We start from the raw sequence: 19553 nt of genomic DNA, 5'->3' as shown, positions 1-19553 counted from the left end.
TCCTGCTGAGTAGGTAATATTTTAATGCTTTATAAATAAAGAAACTAAGGCAAGGGGAATGAATCTGCTTGCCTAGGGACTCAGAGCTTAAAGGTGGCAGGCCATCATTCCAGTCCAGGAAGTCTGTTTAGAACCTAGGCAACTGAACCATTGTCCATTTCTTCACAGAAACTAAAACACTTGTGCTTGGCCTTCCTGGTCAGGTTTGACACGAACTTTGTAAGATGAATACTGGTGACAATATTTTCCTTTAAATTTTATCTCTGCCAGTAATGTTATCTTCCAATTGTTTTCTATTCTGCACACAGGAAAATCCTCAGGCATTTGGTCTTGATGTTGCAAACATTGTTTAAAAAATCAGGAGTGTCCATTCAGCTTATAGAAAAAAAAGTGCATCACATCATTTTCAAATGTGGCTACCTGTGGTTTTGACACTTACAATCATATTTCCTTTCTAAACATTTCAAAGATGCACATATTTCACAAGGTTCTAATTTATTCTTTAGATTTGCATTGCGGAAAAATCAGACTTCATTGTCATAAAAAGCTAAGGTGTAGGGATGCTTCTAATGGGGGGAAAAGAGTAGCCGGGTTGGTAATAGCAGAAAGGGCTAATGGATTTTTGATTAAATTTTCAAAATTCCTTTTCATGTGGATGAGGCAGAGAGATGTTTAGCCTAGTAGCTAAATCTTCTATACACATCAAAGTATTAAAAAATAAAGCCCCATTAATGCACTTTTTTCCATGATGATATGATGTGATTTAGTGTGTCAGAAGCAACCCATTGGCCCCAAATATCTCTATGCTAGATTGTGCACGTTGCTCAAAATTCCAACAGAAAATAATTCTTTCAAGTTTAGGTGATATATCTAGTTAAAATGCAAATACTCTGCCTGAGGAAATACATTATGCCCAAACTAGTTATTAACACATAAATATTAATTGGTTCGCAGATACTGTCTGGTGAGACACAGTTGAGAATAGTTGTGTAGGAGACAGAAAAGGAGAGATGGCTGGGTGAACGGGGTGCTAGTCCCTGGAGCAGACACAATGGGTAGTCTATATAAAGCAGAAGCCACCTTTGAGCCAAATAACAGCAAGAGGGGAGAGCAACTGAGACAGAGTGGGGACATATAAAGGGCAGTTTGGGCAGGATATACAAATAAACTTGTTTGTCTTCTGATTTTTTATGGGGCTGATCATGCCCTGGGTACGCCTTCTGGCTGTTGTACTTTAACACCTTCAAAGGAACTTTGGAAAAAAACCCGAACCCTTGATTTTGTTTCTATCTATAACCCAAATCTAATGATACCTTAGAATCACAGTCAGATGTGGCCAAGGTATCAGAGATAGACAAGACTGCAGGGCCCATTTGCCTAGAGTGTTCTGAACTCTTCTGGCCATTAGGTCACACCTTAGGTGACCTCTTCCTCTTTGAAGATTCAGATTTAGTTCATCGGATGTGGGTCCTGGAAATCTATTTTTGACAAGTACCTTATATAATCCTCATAATTAGGCAAGTTTGGAAAACCCCACTCATTTAATGAATCAGAAACTTGAACCCTAGAAAGGGAACGAACTTGCTCAAAATGCCTTGTGATGAGAGTCTCGCTGAGTGACATATCTAAAAATCTCCATTCAAAGTGCAGTGTTCACTACACTAAGTCCTCCCCAGCTGTCCTTTGATTTATCTAGTTATAAAACTAGCCTGATGCTTTTTCCCTTTTCCTTCTGTGTGATTTCTCATGTATGCTACAACCCCAGATAAATCAGATGAGAAGGGTGGGGAGTGAAGATTAGATTGCTCTGGCATTAACCTTTTAATTAAATCAATTGCTTGTGCTTCTAATAAAGAGAGTGTTTAAATGGAAAACAGAAGAGAATTAGGATGACATATTAAATGCCCTCATTTGTGAAGACAAGAAGGGCCAGGAAGCCAGAATCCTTCCATTGGAACAGAGGAGTGTCCAGAGGTTCCGACGCTGTAGGGTCCCGTTGTTGTTACACAGGATAGTTTAAGTCCATAGATACTTCGGCAGTGGCTCCACTCACCCGGAGGAGGAGGGATGAGACCGTCCCCAGAGAGTACCTATTAGCAGGTTGAAGCACGCCCAGGAATGCAGGCTGTCTTATTATTAATGGCAAATGAACTGTGGATGATGCTGTCGGATGACCTCTCTCCATCCGGCCCACGTTCTTCACTCCACATCATTCCCCTTATGGTCTTGTTTTTGGAATATGCTCAGGCTGGGTCTGAAGTCTGCTTCCCTGGTTCTAGAAATGGCTGGGGGCCAAAGTGCTTTTGTATTGAGAACTAATTGGGGGTGAGGAGAGGTAATGTGGTCAGCTCCTGGAGCTAGAGCAAAGGAAAATGTCTAGAGAGCCTATTTTTAACTGCATTGGCGCCTAAATTGGCTGCTCAGGGGGAGCTGCGCAGAGCGGTCAATAAGTCTATCCCTAATGTAGCACTCCCGAAACAAAAGTGGTGCTCACTACTGTGCACCTTATTATAGCAAGGGCGTGTTTCTCGCCGCCTTTTAGTTCATTTTCTGTACCTACCCGCAACTTCCTGTCTATGGACGACTCTGGAGCAGTAGAAAAAATAAACAACCTAAGGGTGGGAAGGTCTTGCGTTTCAATACCAAATCCACCTCCTTCCGGTATAGGATGTATCCCTTAAACTCCCTGAGTCTTAGTGCTTTCCCCTAGCAATTGGAGATAATACTTTTTCTTCTTTGCTTTTTAAAATAGGAATCTATTTAAATTAATATGGCATTGTCCAGCAGATACAATTTTAGCTTGTACATCCTTGATGACATATCCCTGTCCTCAAGGGTCTCCCTTATTCATTACTGTAACCCTAGGACTCACTATGAGATTTGGTATAGAAAAGAAACTTTATATATGTGTTTGAGTGAATGGATAAATGAAAAATTAAAAAATGGAACTCAAAATGCCGTTTAAAGTTAAAATGGATGAATATAAATTCCTCACAAATCTTTAATAGCCAATCTATTCTCACCTCCTTAATATGACCTTTCTAACTTTATCCCACAGTGATTACCTTATCCTCACAATTTTGTGCGCAGTTAACGTCTCTTACATTTATTCAACCTTGAGTTTATTTTTTCACTTGGATTTTTTTCTTCTATTTCTTGGGCACAACCTGTGTGCCAAATCTTGTGTGATTTTCCTAGGGAGACGTCAGGTGAATAAAACGTAACCACGCTCTCAAAAAGCAGGAGCCCATGCAGATTTACACTAAAATAAATGATAATTAAATATAATGTCTTGCTTTTGACAGAAAAAGGCAAGAATGCTAGGGAAGCACTAGAAAAGCACGTAAGCTCCTACAGGGGACTCGGGACAGTTTTCAGAGCTGAATCCAATATTGTCATAATATCCCACATGTAGGATTTTCAAATGCTTTCTATTTGAATATGTGGGGGGGGGGATGGGTGTGCACGCGTGTGCATGTGAGTACGTGTCTTTATGTATTGGAATTTGGGGAATGAGTTTTTCTTGTACTTTTGTATGAACTCAGTATATTGGGGGAGAGACAGAGATGCAACTCCAGGTGATGATTTCCTCAGCTGTTTAATGTATTTATAAAATGTGTTAAACTTGTCAGAAGTTTGACTCAGAAGGGGCACCTGGGTGGCTTAGTCGGTTAAGCGCCGACTTCAGCTCAGGTCATGATCTCACGGTCCATGAGTTCAAGCCCCACGTCGGGCTCTGTGCTGACAGCTCAGAGCCTGGAGCCTGTTTCAGATTCTGTGTCTCCCTCTCTCTGACCCTCCCCCATTCATGCTCTGTCTCTCTCTGTCTCAAAAATAAATAAACGTTAAAAAAAATTTATAAAAAAGAAGTTTGACTCAGAAGCTAGAAAGGTTTTTAGTAAATCCTAAAAAATGTATTTTTCTAATAGCAACAATAACCAAGACCCTATAGAAGTTAGGAAACGTGTTTTGCTAGTGGGCTATTGATTTAATAAACATAACTGGTGATGGAACGGAGTGTGTCCACATTACCACATGGCTCTCCTGGGAGGCTGATAATTGTGGTGGACAACCCCAAGTACACGAATACCCCAAATGCGGATAAGTTGATGTTGTGCATGGAGTTGTCCTTTCAGCCGTGCTGGGGGAATGGGGCCAGCTTGGCGGACACATTGTCAGATTCAACTGTACCTGCATCATGCCTTCCTAACAACTGCACAGAGTGCAGGCCTAAAATAATTTTTGATTGACTTGTATTTGATTTTGAGGTGGAACAGGATATTATGAGCGCCGAGCTCAAGCTCAGGCCAAACCAAACTCCATCAGCAGATTTCTTAATAAAAAAAGCAGGGCCCTTGCAGGATCTCTATGCTTCAGCCTTACATCCGGCAGTTGTAATTCAACCTCGGGGACATTTTCTTCCTGCGCGTTGATGTCAGAGTTTCTTGGAATGTAGTCTACTTCTTTTGGACAGTAGATATATCCCTGTGCTGAGGCTGCACATACCGTTTAAGTGCATTCGGAACTTAAATCAGGTGAAATTGAAAGGGATTGTAGAAAAACAACTATTTTTAACTGTTAACTTTCCTCCCTGAAATGACAGAGATGGTGGGCAAAACAGCTCTAAGCCTCATACATAGAAGGCCCCCAATAAATGTGGAATATTCTGAACTTTCTGTGCATATAATTAGCCAGACATTTTAGTTGGCAAAGTGTGTGGGTTCCAAAATCCAATTAACAAGGAAATGTTCCCCTTCTTTTCCACCTCAAAATGCAATGAACACCCCAACCTACATGCTTTCTCTAAAATCACTCACAATTGTGTGTTTATTGGAAAGCTTGGGAGTAATCTGCTCAACACATTTGATATAGGAATAGCATGTGGAAAGTTCGGGTGGTCAAATGCATGAAGAACACACAAGGAATGGATGTTAGCATCTATTGTTGGCAAGAAGTTGGAATAAATATCAGATAGATTGCTGAGCACATCATGAACAGCCTTGAGCACAGGGCAGAAGGGATTTATACTGTACCATTTATTGAGTTTCTGCTGTGACTCCAACATCATGTAAGGCATGCATCATGTGTGTATCATAGTCCAAAGCAACCCTGCAAAGCACACAATGTGTCCCCCTTTTTTCTGTTATGAAAGATGAAGCTCAGAGAGTATGAATAACTTTCCCTCATTCAGAGACCTCAGAAATGGAAGAAATTGGATTTCAATTCGGATTTAATGGAATCCATGTCTGTATTTTAACAAAATAATCCATTTTAGGTCCTCGAGCAGGAGGAAGATATACTGATAAGCAAAGCTGTGATGTTATACTTGTTTCTATTATTTTGCTACTTTTGCTTTTTCATATTCTGTTCTCTGTATGGTCTTTTCGACCATGTTGTTCTGCTCCCAAAGAACTTACCTCCAGCTGCCTGTCACTGTCAATAAGCACATTTAACAATAACTAATGTCTTGAAAAGCAGCCCCCCCTTTCCAAAGAGGTTAGAATTTCAATGGGATGTGGCACAAACACCTTCATGATATATTATATAAAGTCTCAAAAGTGTATTTTCAACAAACATGATAAGTAAAATAAAGTTTCAGATGGGGTTAAGGCAGCAGTATTTTCTCCCCATTGACTTGAGTTCAAATCCCATCCTTTTGGACACTTTTTAGTAACTGTTACCTAACTGAGACCTATTAAAGGGATTTATATCCATTCATTGAACAGTTACTAGCACACAGCTCTGTGCCAGGAGTGGCTATGGCACTGAGCATGCAGAGAAGGAGCAGTTAGTCTACACCTCAAGGAAAACACCACCACATGGGAAAAACTGCCAAGCCAACAGGCGATTAGAGCATAAAGCAATGAATCCACTGATAACATACTACTATGAAAGATGTGTGGACACACTGAGGGTGCCCTCTCGACCAGACTGGGAGACCAGCGGCTGCTTTCTGTTTCCTCCAAAAAAAGCAAGATTCAAATCTTTTCCACTAAGTGGAAAAAGTCATGGAATTTGCTAGGTATAAAAGTAAGGGATTTACAGAGGAAGAAGATACTGTCTCAACTCTGGTCGGCCCTCTCCATTGACTGTGGTACCCAATAAATGCTTAAATTGAATAAGATCATTCTTTTGACACAGAAACCAATTTGACAAATTTCTATATGGCGACGCTATCATCTTTGTTTAAATGATGCCCATGTCAAGGTGAGTCTGTCCCAGATTATATAGAGCTGTTCTGTCTGATGTGGCCCCATGTGGCTATTGGGCATTTAAAAGGTGTCTGATGTGACTACGACAATACATTTTTAATTGTATTAAAGTGTTCTGTAAGTGTAAAACTGTACATTGGATTTTGAAAACTTCGTCTGAAGAAGCATGTGCAAAATAGCTCGTTAAGTTTTGCCTAGTGATTACATGTTGAAAGATATATTGGACTAAATAAGATGTGGCATTAAAACAAGCAGGGGAAAGGTCACCCAGGAAGAGGAACTAGGACATGCAAAGGAAGAGAAGCATGGGAGAGTATGGCTCAATACAGAAACCGTCCTACTCGGCTGGGGCTGTATTTACACGATACTGTCCCTTGGGTTGGTTAAGGAACAGACATTTATTTCTCACATTTCTGAAGGCTGGGAAGTCCAAGATCAACGTGCTGGCTGTTTTGGCTCCTGGTGTGCGCCCTCCTCCTGCTTTGCAGATGGACACATTGCTGTAGTCTCATGTGGCTGACAGCAGAGAGAGAGGAAGCAAACACTCTTGTTTGGTTATCTCTTCTTAGGAGGGCAATAATCCCCTCACGATTACTCTTGTTACCTAATTGCCTCCATAGTGATTAAATTGGAAAGACCCCATTTCCAAATACCATCACATGAGGGATTAAGTTTCAAGATACGAATTTTGGGGGGAATTACAAACATTCAGTCTGTAGTAGGCAATTACAAATTGTATACTCTAGCTATTGGAACCTATGGAGGATGCATGTAATGAAGTTTGAAAATAATGATGAAAAATGAGGATGGACACATAAAGAGGATCTAGGACAAGGGTGACAGGGCTAGTTTGTGCTTTTTAAGGAGATTGGTGTCTATATCTATCTATATCTATATCTATATCTATATCTATAATCTATCTATACTCTGAACACTCTGGTTCTACCGGAGGATATAAAATAATTTAAAAAAATCAATAGGTAACATTTAAAAAAAATTTTTTAATGTTTATTACCTTTGAGACAGAGAGAGACAGAGTGTGAGCAAGGGAGGGGTAGAGAGAGAGGGAGACACAGAATCCAAAGCGGGCTGCAGGCTCTGAGCTGTCAGCACAGAGCCCAACGCAGGGCTCGAACTCACAAACTGTGAGATTATAACCTGAGCCGAAGTCAGCCGCCTAACCAACTGAGCCTCCCAGGTACCCCTCAATGGGTAAAATTTTTTTATTTAAAGTTACAAGAAATGCAGATTTCAGTGATAGTGATCCACTGGGTAGTATTTAGAGTCTCTTTGAGAACATCTAAGAAATTGTAACTGCCAGGCAACTAATTACTTACTGAATATAGATTTTTTTTCTCCCAAAGTAAGGATAATCACATGTACTTATAACTGTCCTCCTATCAGTAGATCTCTACTCGCTGGCAGAAAACATAACCAAGGAGTTAAGGTTATTGATCAGAGATGCTTTTAAAAGCAAGGATTTGAAATTATTTTGCAGTGATAGCAAGTGTCCACCAGGTGGCAAACAGCAGCGAATCCTGGTCCAACTGGGCCCACTCCCAGTTCTTCCTACCACCTCATCAGCACAAAAGGTCTAAGGAAGCATGATTTCATACCTGGGAGCGTATCATGTTGTCATTTGACATGTGACTCATTACTTCAGAAGAAGACACTTGAAGGGGATGAAAATAGGAGACCTTTATTTTCGCAAGGGGAAAGGAGGCAGCTTTACTTGGAGCTGTTTTTGAATTGAAATTTGAAGAGAATGTTTGTCATATGGTAAAGGAGATTGGAAAAGAGAAATGTGAATTTGCCATGAGAACTCGGAACAGTGATTTCTACAAGGGGACATTGGGGATCCACAACCTACTAGTGTCAACCTCGGCTTGTCTCCTCAAAGTTTCCTAAAGGAAAAATAAGACAAATTACAGATACTCAGAAACAGTCAACTTTATGAGAAGCTTGCACTTGTCTTATGGGCTGTAAGACATATACCAGGAAATGGCTGTGTGCCTCGGGCAAGACATCTGCCTTCTCTGGGGGTCAGTTTTCTCATCTAGAAAGTGAGGGTGTTGGATGAGCATTAGTATTAATAATTCTCATTAATGACTACTAATTAAGGGTGTGCACTAAATGATCTGTGACAGTATCTTAATTATTTTTCATAACAGCCCTGTGGACTGACAAGAGTTTAATCCCTGTGTTGGTTATAAGGAAACAGGAACCCAAAATCAGGTAATATGTTCAAGTCACAGGGCTGGTACGTGTTGGGAGTCAGGATTTGAATCCAAGTTTGGTCAACTCCAAGTCTGAGTTTCTATCACCACGCAGAACACCTTTATGGATGATCTCAAAGTGTCTATTTTCTGCAAGAAAAATAACAGAGGATTTGAAAGAGTATTTGGAAAGTGGTAAAATATCAGTTGTATAAATTGAAATAAAATGAGAAATAACTTATTTTGCTTTAAATAAATATATGATTTCCCTATTGATGCTGCAACAAACCACCATGGACAGTGGCTAAACACAACTCAAATTTATTATTTTGTAGTACTGATGTTCAGAAGTCTGAAACGGGTCTCGCTGGGCTAAAATCAAGGAGTCAGTGGGCGGTGCTCCTTCTGGAGTCTCCAGGGGAAAATCCATTTCCTTGCTTTTTCCAGCTTCCAGGGGTCACCTCATTCATTCCTTTGTGCTTGCACTTTACTTCATATTGAAGACCATAGCATCTTCTGAACTCTCTGACTCGGGCCCTCAGACCTCCCTCTTTCATTTACGAGAAAGGACCCTTGCCCTTACACTGGGCCCACCCTGGCAATTCAGGATAATCTCAAGATCCTTACCCTAATCACATCTGCAGAGTCCCTTCTACCATGAAAAGTCGCATATCCTTGATTAACATTGGGCAATGCACATATTTGATAGGCATTATTCAGCTTACCATAATAGCCAACACATATTGACTTCTTACTGTTTCAGGCCCTGTTCTAACCATTTGATACAGATTTAATTTTCTCTTTCCTACAGCTCAGTGAAATAGTTACTACCATTAGCCCCATTTTTAAAATGAAGAAGCTAAGGCTCACGGATTTTATAGAATAGTTTGGGATCGGAAGCTAGTAAGCAGTGTATTCTGTTTTCTCCAGCACCTCCATTCTTATTACTTTATACATAAATAAGGTCTCTGCAGTGAGAGTAATGGGTGCTTTCACAGGTGTATTCAGTGCACCGATATTTTGATGATTAACATTGTCATTTTCAATTTACTTTAGGCGTTTGGGTCGGCTTGTAATCAGTTAAAGCTGCATTATAGCCCTGGAAGATCGCTCCTTTGGCCACTTCCAGTGGGGTGATGTCTGTATACTGTGCTCTATAGAGACTCAGAAGTCCATACAAAGTGATAGAGCTACCAGCTAAAAAACAAATTTGTCAGTGATGAATATATTTTTTGCCTTTTTGTCTACACTGGCTATGGTTCTTAACCTAACCTTTTTTGTTATAAATGTTTACATTTCTGTACAACAAAATTGATCATCTGTTTAGGCTCTATAATTCCAGTCACATCCCCCACCCTGCACCCCCTGCCCCAACTCCTCTTCCTGACTGGTGGATTATGGAGACATGTGTTGTTTTTCTTCCAAATATTTGGAGATTTTCCATTTCTCCTCCTGCTATTAGTTTCCAGCTTAATTTTATTATAATCAGGCGGTATACTTGAAGTACGACTTTGAGTCTTTTAAATGTACTAAAGATATTTTATAACCCAGGATATGGTTTATCTTTGTGAAGGTTCCACGTACACTTGATAATAATTTGTGTTTCGCTGTTATATGGAGTGTTCTATGAATGTCAGATTCCAAATGGTTGATGGTGTTCTCCGGTTCTTATGTATCTTTTCTAGTAGTTTATATATTTGTATCTATCTATGAACCTATTTATCTATCTATCTATCTATCTATCTATAATATATAAATATATACAGTTAATGAGAGACGAATATTGGTGTTTGCAACTATACTTGCACACCTGTCCACTTTCCCTTTTTAGTTTTACGGATTCTTTTTCATGTATTTTGAGGCTCTGTTATTCCGTATCTAGGCATTTCGGATCTTACTGAACAGGCACTTTGTCATTATGTAATATATGTCTCTTTATCCCGAATTTTTCTCGTTCTGAAGTATGCTTTGTTTCATACTAATGTAGGCACTCCACGTCAAGAGCTGTGAGAGTCTGAGACTTTATTTTACTTGCAAGTTAACAGCCTGTCGCAGTTCCATGACTGTTGATGGAGGACACGGTATTGAGTCAGAGCCTGAGGGCAATTTATGCCTCACAGAAATAGCAGGATCCAGAGGATTAGATTCAGGTTCCCAAGGCCCCATTCCCACAGGGAAATGTGAGGGGAACCAGGGGACTCATGCATAAGCAGCAGGTTGGGTAAAGGTGAGGAAGTCTGAGTGGAGACACTCTCATTTCAAAATTGGAAGACATTAAAAAAAAAGTTGAAAAAAAAAAAAACCAACAAAAGACAGGAGTTCACCTTGGTGCCTCAGTTTGTTAACCATTCTATTTTGGCTCAGGTCATGATCTTGTGGTTTGTGAGTTCAAGACCCAAATAGGGCTCTTTGCTGTCAGGGCAAAGTCTGCTTGGGATCCTCTGTCCCCTTTCTCTCTGCCCCTCTCTCCTCCTTACACACTCTCTCTCTCCCTCTCAAAAATAAATAAACAGTTTTTTTAAAAAAGTTTAAAATTGGCTACAATAAACCTGCCTTTTGGTTCAGAGTAAGGTACGGTGCTTACTTCCAAGACCATTGACTTTTGAAAAAATCCTTTGTAACAAAGGTCAGTCAGTGCCTAGATTGCAAGACACCCAGGGAAATTATCTCCCATCATTTCTATTTCCTTTTTATTAGTGTTTACATTGTGTATCATTTTCTAGCCTTTTACTCTCACATTGGTAGTGGATTTCTTGGAAACAGGGTATAATTTCCTCATTTTATTTATCCACTAGGACATATTATTTTGTGTTTAGACCATTTATATTTAACACAACATTTGACATATTTAGATTTAAGTGGATGCTGTCATTATTTGCTTTTTCTTTGTTTCCTCTGTCTGTTTTTCTGTGGTTTCCATTTACATCGTATTTTGTATCTTTTTAAGTTTGTTTATTTTGAGAGAGAGAGAGAGAGAGAGAATCTGAGTGGGGGCGAAGTAGAGGGGGGGTGGATAAAGAGAGGGAGAGGATCCCAAGCAGGCTCCATGCTATCAGCACAGAGCCCAACACAGAGCTCCATCCCATGAACCATGAGATCATGACCTGAGCTGGAATCAAGAGTTGGACGATTAACCAACGGAGCCACCCAGGTGCCCTAATTTTGTATGACTTTAATAGTATTTGCTATGTCTTCTTAACCAATTAGGTGTTTGGCTTTCTCTCTGCTTACTTTTTAGCAGTTGCTCTCAAGATTATAATACACACACTTCATGTTTCACAGCCTACTTTGAATTCATAGTTTATTCCTTCAAGTGACGGGTAGATGGAATGTTAAAACCTTACCAGCACAGAGGTTTTTGTGCCCTCCGCTTTGTATGCTGTAGTTGCCTTTCCTATTATGTCTACATAGCCAACAATATTGTAATTTTTGCTTTCAAGTGCCATATAAATTTTACAGAACGTAAGAGGAGAACCCTAGTTCTCTGTGCATGCAACCAACCATTTACATGTCTGTAGCTCTTCCTTCAGTCTGGAAGGTCCAAGCTTCCATCTAGTACAATTTCCCTTCTCTTGAGCAATTTCCTTTAGCATTTCTTATAAGGCTGATCGGCTGCTGACCAACGTTATCACCTTTCTTTTATCGGAGAATTTCTTCATTACCCCTTTATTCCTTAATGCTATTTTTCTGAGAGATCTAGAATCTGGATTCACAGCTCTTTCCTTTCACTACTTTAAAAATGTTGTTTTACTGGGTGCCTGAGTGGCTCAGTCAGTTGAGCGTCCAACTTTGGCTCAGGTCACGATCTCGTGGTTTGTGAGTTTGAGCCCTGTGTCGGGCTCTGTACTGACAGCTTGGAGCCTGGGACCTGCTTCGGATTCTGTGTCCCCCTCTCTCTCTGCCCCTCCCCCTCTCATGCTCTGTCTCTCTAAACATAAATAAACATTAATAAAAGTTTTTTTAAATGCTTTTTTACTATTTTTAGACCTTATTCGCTTTTTTTTGAGATATCCACAACCATTTGAATTATTTTTCCCCATAACTAATGCTTTATTTTTCTTTAGCTTTTTAAATATTTTTAAATCTTTTTTAAAAAGTATTCAGCTGTCTCATGATGTATATTTTTGAATTTGTCCTGCTTGGGATTCACTGACATTTTTGCACCTTTTAATTTATATATATGGGGCACCTGGGTGGCTCAGTCGGTTAAGCATCGACTTTGGCTCAGGTCCTGATCTCAGAGTTTGTGAGTTTGAGCCCCGCATCAGGCTCTGTGCTGACAGCTCAGAGCCTGGAGCCTGCTTCAGATTCTGTGTCTCCCTCTCTCTCTGCTCCTCCCCTGCTCATGCTGTGTCTCTCTCTGTCTCAAAAATAAATAAAAAAACAGTAAACAAAATTAATTTATATATTTGTCATCTTATTTCAGACATTATTGTTTTAATTTTTTTTCTACAAGCCTGCTTTCCTGCTTTTTATCCCCTATTTCTGGGACTCTGATGGCATAAACCCTAGATCTTTGGTTTTATCTCACAGGTCCCTGAGGCTCTGTTAATTTTTTCATTCTCCTCCCCCCACCACTTTTATTCATATTTTTAAATTTCTGTTGATGTATCCTTAAATTAGTAAATTATTTCTTCTGGTATCTCCATCCGCTACTGAGTCTATCCAATACTTTTTTTTATTTTTGTGTTATTATGTTTTTTATTTGTAAATTTTCTATTTTATTTCTTTTTCTATTTTCTACCTTTTATTCTGAGATCCTAGATCTTTTCAGTTGTTTCAAAAGCACTCAACCTTACTTCTTAGATCATGTTAACAATGGCTGCTTCAAAGTCTTTTCCTGACAATTCCAACATCTATGTCACCTCAGAGTCAACATTAGTTATTTATTATTTTTTTTCCTTTTGCAAGAATCCAGATTTCCTGTGCTGTCATATGTTGAGAAGTTAAGGATCACATCACATCAGTGTGTTTTGGATACTATGTTATGAGTCTCAGAGTCCTAACGATAATGTTGATCTTTATGTTTTTTTTTTTTAAGTTTATCCATTTATTTTGAGAGAGAGAGAGAGATGGCGTGAGCAGGAGAGGGGCAGAAACAGAAGGAGAGAGAGAGAGAGAGAGAGAATCCCAAGCAGGCTCTGCACTGGCAGCACGGAGCCTCACAAGGGGCTCGAACTCATGAAACTGAGATCACGACCTGAGCCGAAACCATGAGTCAGACACTTAACTGACTGAGCCACCCAGGCGCCCTGATCTTTATGCTTTAGTAGACAATTGACCACGTTATGTTCAGCAGCTTACATACCTGAGGGCTCTATTGCCAATGTCAGGTCAGTTTTCAGAACCTGAAAATAAAAGTAATTTAAATCAAAGTAATTTTATTTAGGTCTTTTCCATATGACTGCTCGATGGCCAGTCCAGGACCTGAGTAGTGGTCAGTGCTTTAGTTCAGTTTCCAAACTATTTGGTGTGTTGGATAGATTGAGGCATGCCCAGATTTAGGAGGAGTTCAGGACTTCATACACAACTATAAGGGGTCATCTTCTTGAGTTGTCTCTGATTTCCTTGAAACTTCCTTGCACCAGGGGATCTGTGTTGTGACCTTCTGAAAGCAAAACCTGGACATAATCTTTTTATTCTGTCATGAACTTTCTGTGGCTATGGCTGTCTCTAGACAGACCACCAATAACTTTTTTCTTGGAATTGTAGGTGTCTTTCTGGTTACTTCTGCTTGCGTGCCACTGTGTGATTGCCAAGGGACCAGCTCGGGAGAGAACAACAATGAAAAGTTAGTGGGCTTTCTCTTATTTTATCTGCCCTATAAATGCTTCCTGTCCCACGTCTTGCACAGAGAGATTCTTCTGAGGTTCTTTCTGGCCACATGCAGACTCTAAGTAACATGTGGTCTTTGATTCCAGGCTAGGAAAAAGCTAAAGGAAATAAAAAGGGAAACTTACTATTAGTTCAATAATTGCTCAAAAAATCATTTTTCTTTTACCATAATCTTTCATCTATTATTTATTTTTTGGATTCCTCAGATTGTTTCTTGATACGTTCAGTTCAGAATTTTGGTTGCATTTAGTGAGAGACACATTGACGTCTCACTTACTCAGCTTTACCAGAATTAGAATCTCTTAGTTTACTATTAACTATTTTTAAATTATAACTGATATGAGCTTCAGTATAGCTTAAAAATCCTGCACAGAAAAGAAGGGAATATCCATGGCATTATATACATTCCTTTGTTGTTGTTGTTTTCTGTTAGTTATGACATTTTAAATCACCAAAATCGGAAATCAAAATTTGGCTTGATAATTTGGGCAAGCCCTTTTTGTTGCTGCGGTCCAAAAATGAGGATCTAGAACATCAATATCCAACTAACTCAGAGTATTAAGACCAGCTCACAATAGTCAAATTCATGGAAGACTTAATTTTTCCATTAAGCCACAGGGGGCAGCAAGAAATAGCAAAAGACCACTGGCAGAAAAGAAGACACCAATTTGGTTACTTAATAAGCTGTAAAGCCTTGGGTAAGTTATTTAACCTATATTGGCCTTCATAACTGAATCTGTAAACCAGGCTATAAGAAAATTCTAGCTAGATTTGCACTTGATGCATGGAGAAAACACAAATGGAAAGTGCCCAGTAAAGGGAGGCACTCCAAAAAGCAAATTAATGACATAGGATACAAGATACCTTAAAAAAAAATTAACCACAAAGACCACAAAATAAAATATGACATAAGAAAAAAGGCACATTATGTAAGTTTAGGGATAGTGATAGCTATCTTGAGAGGTTGTAAAAGGACTTAGAGATAATGTAGGTACATGCTCAGGAAGAATGATAACAGTGGCTCTTAATACATGTCTAACGCTTTCCATATTTCGAACACAGTTCTTGGTCCTTTACACATGTTATCTCATTTAATCAATTGCTTCTGAAATAGGTGCTATTATTCTCTGTATCCAACAGATGATAAAACTGAGGTAGAACAAGTTCATACAGCTAGAAAGTGAAGGTTAAGAGTCTAACCTAACCAAGGAGCTCCCATTCTATTACCCACTGTACCATGCTACTGACTTCGATAATTATAATTCACATCCTCATTATTGTTATTACATGACTGTTATTCCTATCATTTCTGTTCTATATTTCTGTATTCCTGTAATTTCTAACGTCTCCCTTTGGAATAATAGCATTCACTCTTCCATGTTTTGTTTTGTTTTGTTTTGTTTTGTTTTGTTTTTTTGTTTGTTCTGTTTTGTTTTTTGTTTTGTTTTAATTTAGAGCCATGCTTGAGTAACTAAATGACTCATTACAAGACTTATATGTGTCGAAACACTCTTTAGCTGTCAATTATCCTGAGGTAAGGACGGCATTCTGCCACCTTCTAGAGAATCTTTAAGAACAAGAGAGTTGGCAGAAATCACATCTTTGAGAAGGACACAAATTTTGTTTTCATAAAATGTAGCTGATGCCAACTTTCCTAGGGAATCATGTGCTAAAGCCAGATCATCAAATAATAATGTTTTTGTGAAGCCATTGTGTTATGGGAAGGGAGATGAAGTTATAATTGATAATGTCACATAACTCTAGGTAAGGAATAAAATAGTTCCCCAACATATGCAAAAATATTTATAGCAACACTAACCATAGTAGCTGAGAGAGAGAGAGAGAGAGAGAGAGAGAGAGAGAGAGAGAGGGAGAGAGAGATCAGCTCAAATGTCTGTTAAAAGTAAACTGGATTAATACATTGTCTGTTTATGGAGCAAACTGTTACAGTGAAAGTAAATGAACTACAGTCACACTTTACAATATGCATGAATCTCAAGAGAGTAATTTTGAATAAAAGATATACCGTATGCTTTTATTTAAAATTTTTAAGTTCCAAAGCAGGCAAAATTGCCTATTACTTTGGAGGGAAGATAGAAACCTGGGAGAGGTGGGCTGAGGGGACTTTTCAGGTACTGTTGATGTTCTCGATCTCAGTGCCGATTGGTTGAGTGTGAGCATGTTGTGTGATTGCCCAGCTGTACCTTATGATTTGTGTGTGTCATTGTGTGTATGTACTACTTCGTACAAGGTTGCATTTGTAAAAATGGAATGAAACGAGCATGAGGAATTCTGGGAAATTGGCTTCCCTCTCTGGGATCTCTTTTTTTATATCTGCAGAATAAAGAAGCACAGACACACACGATCTCGATGTTCCGCTCCATTTGTGATATTCTATGATTTCTTTGTGTTCAATTTTAAACCTTGGGTTCTCAGTTAACAAAGGATCAAGACTTACATATGCCTCAGAAGAGCACAGGGAGTTTAGTCCTCGCTTCTCCTCTCTGCTGAGTGCACACCCCTCCTTTTCCTTCAACTCCACATTCAGTGCATCAGATATCCTGTTGATTCTGTCTTTACAGTAGATCCAGATGCCAGTCACTTTGTAGCATGCCCACACGTCTATGCCTCTTGTTCTGAGCCACAACCAGCACTATCACGAAAGCTTCTTGTTTGGAATCAGTTGCCCTTTAACATAGCAGTCAGAAGCTTTTATAGCAGAAGTTAGATAGGCTTCAAACTTTGTCGAGTAAGAAAATTCTCAATAATCTGAATGTTTTCAGAAATCTGTGTGTTTATAGTAAGTAAACAATGGCATTGTAGCATACTCTTGCTAATTTGAGTGTCTAACATTAAAAGGGATTTTTGTCTGTGGTATTATATTTCTTTTGAGACAGAGAAAGAAAGCACAGGTAGTGGAGGGGCAGAGATAGAGAGAGAGGGAGAGAGACTCCCAAGCAGTCTCTGAACTGTCACTGCAGAGCCCACAAAGTTGGATGTGGGGCTCGAGCTCATGAGCTATGGGATCATGACCTGAGCTGAAGTCAGATGCTTAACTGACTGAGCCACCCAGGTGCTCCCATAGTATTATCTTTCTGCTCCTTCCTTCTTCCCTTCTTTCTTCCCTCCCTCCTTCCTACCTCCTTCCCTGTCCTCCTTTCCTCCCCCCTCCCTCCTTCCCTTCCTTCCTACCTCCCTCCCTCTCACTACCAAAATACAGAACTTGAAGCTCCATGGTACAACACTTATTTTCAGCAATGCAAACAGCCAACGATAAACTTTTGTCAAGGTGGTCACAAGGATGGAAGGTAGAGGGGAGTAGAAAAAAAGTTGAAGTGGATATATTTCCCAACGTCCTTTTTCCTCAAAAGAAAAAGAAAAAAGAAAGATTTGCAAGCTGCTTTTCTTTCTCATTGTGTTTGACTCTGTGTTGGCAAGAAAACAACCCCTTGGGATGTCTGAAGGGCCTACTGGATACGGATCCTCTTGGGCTGGTGGATGTGACTAAGACGCATCTCTCTTTTCAAAGTGAGTGATTCGAGTGATACTTTTAAGGTTTTCATTTTGTTCTTTTAATTTATTTTTAGATCACCTGGAGACACAGTTGGTAAACAATGAATGCAGTTTGGGGCAGACACACTCAGGTTCAAAGTTTATGCCTCCCCTCCTCTAACCGTGCTGCCCTGTATGTGTGTTAGACTAAAAATGGTTACCAATAATCAGCGTATTGACAGAGAATGCTTCAGCTGGCACTTGTATTCTTAGCAGGCTTTCATTGTTATGAGGATTTCCCATGAACATCAGAGTGTGAAAGACAGTGTGTCTCTTCTGAGCCCTGAACCTGATTTTGGTGGGCTACCGATCTCTGGTGTGGGCAGACAAGTAGGGCAAATCAACGGCAAAGTGCATAAAACCATCATTAATTTTAATTTACTTGTAACACAGAGGTCCTTATGGGTATTCTGGTACTTTGACATCTAAGTAGAGTCAGACGGACCAATCCCAAGCCAGAAAAAGTCTAAATTCTCCGTAATTTCTTAGAAGTCCAGCTGGCATCATATCACAGACTCCTGGGCCTCAAATTCCCCCACTTCCTCCTAATGTAATCTCTTTATGTCTCGCTCTCTTGTACATGCTGCTTCTTCTTGCACTGCCTCACTCCAGGCAGGTACTCCCCCTCTCCATATATTATAAAAGATAAAATGACAGGACATAAAAGACAAATGCAACAAAAATAAAGTGTGGCACCCGTGTGTGCTGTAGACTTTATTGGGCTCGAGGTGAGGCAGTGTGGAGGAGGGGACAGATATCTCCACAACTGTGCAAAACTCTCCAAATTCAATGTCAAGCTGCCTCTGGTTTAAAATGTCCTGTGGGGGGCCGCCTGGGTGGCTCAGGGGGTTAAGCGTCTGAGTCTTGAGTTTGGCTAAGGTCATGATCTCGCAGTCATGAGTTCAAGCCCCACCGGGGCTGTGCACTGACAGTGTGGAGCCTGCCTGGGATTCTCTCTCTCTCTCTCTCTCTCTCTCTCTCTCTCTCTCCCCCAAAATAAGTAAACATTTAAAAATATCTTTAAGGGGCACCTGGGTGGCTCAGTCGGTTAAGCGTCCGACTTCGGCTCAGGTCATGATCTCACGGTCCATGAGTTCGAGCCCCGCGTCGGGCTCTGTGCTGACAGCTCAGAACCTGTAGCCTGCTTCGGATTCTGTGTCTCCCTCTCTCTCTGACCCTCCCCTGTTCATGCTCTGTCTCTCTCTATCTCAAAAACAAATAAAATTTAAAAAAAAATTAAAAAAAATAAAAAAAATATCTTTAAAATGTAAAAAAAAAAAAATCTCCTCTGGTCAACCTTCCACTTGCCTTTTCCTACTTGCTTCTTTCTGTAGGGAAGCTGGCTTCAAATGCCTACTTTTCCTACCTTTGCACACAAGCTTCTCTCTCAGCGTCCCCACAGCCTCTTTCCCTCACTCACTGAGCACCCAGTCTGCCAATGTGCTGAAGCAGAGCCCTTAAACTTTTCCCATGCTTACTTGCTTCCTGCCAACATTCACACCCTCCGGCTTCCCCTTTCCTCCCCAAAGCTTATCAAGGTATTTCCCCAAACAAAACCATTTCCTTTTCTAAGAAGTTATATTTCCTGCAGGCAAGAGGACGTTTCAAAATTTCCTCCGCACATATTTATGCTCTGTTGTCTCCGGCAGAATCCACGGACTTAAAGAAAGAAAACAATAAAATAAAGAAGTTCCCCTCTTAACTCTAGAGAACAAACTCGTGGTTATCAGAGGGGAGG

The 19553-nt window shown here is 40.0% G+C and overlaps 1 long non-coding RNA gene across 1 annotated transcript in view; it reads left to right on the top strand.

Moving 5' to 3' along the window:
- LOC125910949 (uncharacterized) overlaps positions 1-14343 on the top strand; it is a 39545-nt gene extending 25202 nt beyond the window's left edge. Inside the window, exons 2-3 of the long non-coding RNA XR_007454218.1 lie at positions 8384-8447; positions 14141-14343. This is a non-coding gene — a long non-coding RNA (uncharacterized LOC125910949). The remainder of the gene's footprint in view (positions 1-8383; positions 8448-14140) is intronic.
- Positions 14344-19553: the final 5210 nt, after the last annotated feature.

Source organism: Panthera uncia (genome assembly GCF_023721935.1).
Source record: "Panthera uncia isolate 11264 chromosome C1 unlocalized genomic scaffold, Puncia_PCG_1.0 HiC_scaffold_3, whole genome shotgun sequence".
Taxonomy (NCBI): Eukaryota; Metazoa; Chordata; class Mammalia; order Carnivora; family Felidae; genus Panthera; species Panthera uncia.
This window is presented reverse-complemented; position numbering and strand designations above follow the sequence as displayed.